Source organism: Pteropus alecto, unplaced genomic scaffold, assembly GCF_000325575.1.
Source record: "Pteropus alecto unplaced genomic scaffold, ASM32557v1 scaffold171, whole genome shotgun sequence".
In the NCBI taxonomy this organism is placed as follows: Eukaryota; Metazoa; Chordata; class Mammalia; order Chiroptera; family Pteropodidae; genus Pteropus; species Pteropus alecto.
Window position 1 is genome coordinate 3,296,066 of NW_006431925.1, and position 5,167 is coordinate 3,301,232.

The 5,167-nt window shown below is 36.2% G+C and overlaps 1 pseudogene; it reads right to left on the minus strand.

Annotated features, from left to right (window-relative positions):
- Positions 1–1,109: 1,109 nt before the first annotated feature.
- On the minus strand, positions 1,110–1,228 carry LOC112475576 (annotated as a pseudogene).
- Positions 1,229–5,167: the final 3,939 nt, after the last annotated feature.

Genomic DNA, 5,167 nt, shown 5'->3' on the forward strand with positions numbered 1-5,167 from the left:
ATGTCTTCTTATAGCCATTTTATCTTTTGCTTTCTGGTAGCTCGGTGTTTCCATTGTTTCCTTGTCCTTGTGTTTCTGTTCTCTTTATTTTGGTTGGCTTTTGTGGGTTTTCCCTCTGGTTCTTCTTGTTTTATGTTATATACTTCTGTTCTGAATCTTCTGTGTGTGGTTACCATTATGAATATGTAAAGGATCATTACACACACACACACACACACACACACACACACACACACACACACAGTCATCCCTTTTCTTTTGCATGTGCCTTAATTCTGTTTTCCTTTGTGAATTTGGATCTTTGAATCCTTCCCTTTTCAGTCACTGTTATCTCAATTTGTCCCTATATATGATGAATGTTCATTACTATCTTGCTACAGCAATTCTCTGTTATTATTTAAGCTTATAATGCTCTGTAAGGGTTGCACTCCTCTGCTTCTATTTGCCTGCTAGTCACTTTACTGCTAATTATTTATTTTTTTATCATTTTATTTTAGGTAAGCTGACCCCTTTCAGTATTTCCTGTAGTGCAGGCCTCATAGTGGAGAATTCCCTCAATATTTGTATGTCTGGAAAAGTCTCAGTTTCTCCTTCATATCTAAAGGAGAGCTTAGCTGGATACATTATTCTAGGCTGGTAGTTCCTTTTACTTAATAGTTTAAATATTTTATCACTTAATAGTTTAAATGTTTGATGCCATTCTTTTCTGGTTTGTAAGGTTTGTTCTGAAAAGACCAAGGATAATCTAATGGGTTTTCCTTTATAAATTACTGTTTTCTTCTCCCTGACTGCCCTGAGAATTCTTTGTTGTTGATTTTTGATAATTTTAATAGAATATGTCTTGGTGAGGGTCTTTTTGGGTTGAGATAATTGGGTGTTCTGTTGACTTCTTGAATTCCAAGTTCCAGCTCATTCTTTAGATTTGGGAAATTCTCGTCCACTATTTATCTGAAAATGCTTTCTAGTCCCTGCTCCTTTTCCTTGCCTTCAATAATGCCCATTATTCTTATGTTTCCTTTCCTGGTGGTATCAGCTAGTTCTTAAATTTCTCTTTCATTGCTTTTCATTCTTCGTTTTCTCTCTTCTTCCTTCTAATTTTTTGTTTTACACACCGACAGCACCTGGTATTCTTAGATGGTCTCCCATGCAAGTACTAACCAGGCCTGACCCTGCTTAGCTTCCAAGATCAGATGAGATAGGTCGTGTTCAAGGTGGTATGGCCGTAGATTCCTTTTGATTTATTTCTAGATTTCTGTCTTCAATATCACTGATCGTTTCCTCCTTTTGGTCAACTCTATTTCCCAAGCTTGCTATTTCATTTTTCAACTCTTGTAGTGTGTTCTTCATCTCCAGAAATTCTATTTGGTTCTTTTTGAGGGTTTCAATCTCCTTGCTCTGCTTATCTATTTGTTTTTTTAATTCTTGAAATTGTTTATATGACTTATTTCTGAACTCACTAATTTTTTTCAGAAGTACCATTCTGAATCCTCTGTCATTTAAGTTGCATATTTCTATGTCTGTAAGCTTATTTTCTGGAGTTTTTTCTCTTTCTTTCTGAGATGTCTTGTCACCTTGGTTGTTCATAGTGTTTAATAAACTATTTCTCCACCTTGGCATTAATGGAAGTGTATTTTGCTTTTTTTCCAGAAAGAAGAGATTTATTATATAAAGGTCTCTCTTTAGCCTGCTGCAAAGAAGGTGCTTTTCTTTTGGTTTCTAGTAGGTGGTGTCTAAGCCTCTTGGATCTCTGCTTTATATAAAGTCTAATAATGCCTTTTTATTTTCTTCTAGATAGTTAATCATACTCACTACCCTCAGTTTCAGTCCCTGTCAGTGTTAGCAACAATTTTGGTAGCTCAGGTTCCCCTGGGGCTCCACGGTGTTTGGTCTCAGAAGGTATGGGGGACAGGCCTTCTGGTTTGGGAGTTAAAGACTGTGGCTCAGCCTTGGTTTTGCAACCGTGGCTGGTAAAAATCACCTGTCGTTTTTCTGCCATCTCACTTCTCTGCTTTCTGCTCCGATGACTGGGCCATGCCACCATATGTGTGGAACTCACGACTCTCCCAGATAAGGCTGTTCAGGGAACTCGTCACACCTTCCCCGCTCCTCCTCCTCCTACAGGAAGCTCCAGCGGCTGTGAGCTCTTTATTTCTCCCAGTCCACTGCCCGACATCCGGGGTTCTGACCTGTTGTAGCTCTTATGTGCAGATCCCACGCTCAGACGTGTTGGTGTGCAATTTAGGTGTTTTTTGTTGAGTTTTAGATGTTCAGCTTATTGTTGTTTCAAGGGGAGAGATCTGGGGATGTTTCTCACTCTGCCATGTTTCTCTAAACTTACTAAATTTAATTTTTAAACTTAATTTTAGTATATTCATATATGTTGAGAAAAGTAGAGTCTTTTTATTTTTTTTTCTCTTTTTAGAGTTGATTCAGTTTTTCTGTGCCATCCAATCTTGGCTGGATGTTGAACAACAACAAAAAACCTCTTATTTTATTCAATTCTATGAGCTTAAAGTATTCCAATAATTTAATTAGTTTCTTTAAATGTATGCTTTATTTCTGATTTGTTATTTCAGGTAGACCTCATTTTTTATTGAGATATTAGAGACAGACTTTTCTTCTTGTGATGGAGACTAGGATTATTAGAACTGAGGTAGCCAGGCCCTTTTGACTTGGAATTCTCTGAACCTTCTCTGATTGTCTGGGAATGGTTAGTCTAAGCTTCTCTCTGGACTAGAGCCTGCTCAGTCCAAGATGTGCCATTTCTGAGCATTCTTTCAGCCTATGACACTGAATCTTGCCACTGGTAAAACTCATGATCTGTTCTCTTGGCTTGATTAGGACCTATTATTTCTTCCAGGTTGCACCAAGTCTCACCTCAGCCTTGCCAGTGTTATAGACCATTTCAATTCGGTGTCACAGTCTCCATTTAGCTCCTGGTCTATAATTTCCACACCATAGCTTATGTCGTGGGGTTATTTTGAATTTTACCACATAGGCCCACTTGTAGGTAGCTAAATATAAATACAACAATCTTTTTTTTCCCATGAAAAAGTTATGGGAAATCTTGAGTACTTTTCATGGTATGTAGCAGCTGAGGAATCTTCTCTATTTCCATGCAGTTCTACCAAGTTTTTATCTTTATTGTGGATATTTCCATATTGGTATGAGGACAGCTTTTAATTCCATTTCTTCCCATATAGAATATTGAGTACAGACTCCAGAGAGGTTGATAACATCCATAGAATCTATATTTCAGTATTTTGTGTGCTGATATTACAGAAGGTATAATATTTTTAAAAATTTTAATATGCTTTTCTCAGTTCATCTACTACTTGAATTCTTGCCCAAAATGACAAGACAACACATACTGATACCTCTTCTGTCTTGTTTTATCTTCCTTCTTCACATTACAATCCACTTTTGCCAGAAAGGACAGATTTATTCATAGTCCCTTTGTTTCTTAAATTAAACTGTGGCCAAACTGGCAGGCCTGTTCCTTGAAAAGTCAAGAGATTAAATAGAACAATTAAAATTTAAAAAATCTTCTCTTTCTTAAAATCATGATTTAAAAACTACTTTAAAACTGGAAAATAGTTTTCAAACATGTTTTGCAATTTAAAATTTTATTTTAGATTTCATAGTTGAAAATTGTCTTTCTCTGTGTTTCTGTTATAGTTCTTAAGAGTAGAGCACAGTGAATTAGTACAGGCATTGTAGTTTGCAGGCTTAGGTTTGAATTCCACTATTTAGGTAATTTTGGGTAGTTGTTTAACCTCACAAGGATCCATGTTTCTCATCTATAAAATAGGAATAGTAATACAATCTACTTCTTAGAGTATTTATAGGAATTAATTGATATACGTAAAGCACCAAGCAAGTACGTATTCTTAACTACTACATTAATTCTGCTAATGACAAAAATTGTAACAGTTTTTCAGAGAAAACCTATAAAATCTATTTTTAAAAATTTCTCTCTCAACTCAGAGTTGGAAGAAATCTACAGAACAATGAATGAAAAATTATTAGACTTATAGATACAAATCCAGTAGAAGAGAAGTCTTGCCATTAGGTGGTTAATTTATGTAATGTAGTCTTCACATGGCCTATTTTACCTGTATGTTAAGGTAATGTCTTTAGATACCAGATCATGTTTTTGTATTTAGCTTCCTAAAGCAGGAACCTAGCCCAGCTGGCATTCTGGGACTCCTTCCATCTTTGGTTTGACTTGATGATTCAGTGAAGTACATGCTGTTCTTGCATCAGAAGTAGCAGTGTTAATTCCTTTATGCCAAATACTTTCACAGGAGCTCAGGCTGAGTTCCCTGGATGATTGCTTATTGCAGAGTCACTGAAGCAGCTGGTGGAAAAGTCCATGTCAATCCTTTGGAGACCTGTGCCTTTGGAAAACATTCTGTGTTTTTCCACAATTCAGGGAAGCAAGTGAAGTGATACAAAACTACCAGGGGATCTCCATTTATTCTTCACCTGCTTGTAGGATCTCCATGGATAGCTCTTTAGCAACCTAGACTTAGGCTGATCATATAATTTTTAATCCAAGGAACACTTTTGAGAGTAAAGGGGACATAGTTAATAATTAAGTTGGGACAATAGATGTAAAATGGGACTATCCCGAGTAAATTGGGTTGTATAGTTACTCTACCACACTCTACAGTCCTGACTGTTATTCTTTTTTAGTTAAATTCAAAAACCGAATAGCTCTGTTTCTCTGTCTGCTGTATACTGTAGAACAATGTCTTAGAACAGCCTATATCTAGTATTTTGTTTTCCTGCTACAGCATTACTTTTGCTATTGCAAGAGAGTATTAATATTTCTCCTTGGTGCTCATCGGCTAGTCCAAAACTTGCCTCGTTTCAAAGATAATGCTGTGGACATTTTCTAATAGCCATTCTAATCATTGATTCATTACACAAGTATTTGCTGAGTGCTTATTTTGAAGCAAGAGCTGTTCTAAATGAAGGGAAATCATAATTCACATGATAATGTGCATGCTTATGGAGCTTATGTTCTACTGGGCAGACACAATATACAATAAATAATAAGATACATATTTTAGCTAGTAAAAGTGACAATAAAGAAAATAAAACAGGGATGATGCCTAGGTAAAAGGAGACCACTTTAGACCTGAAGGATAAGGAGCCAGAT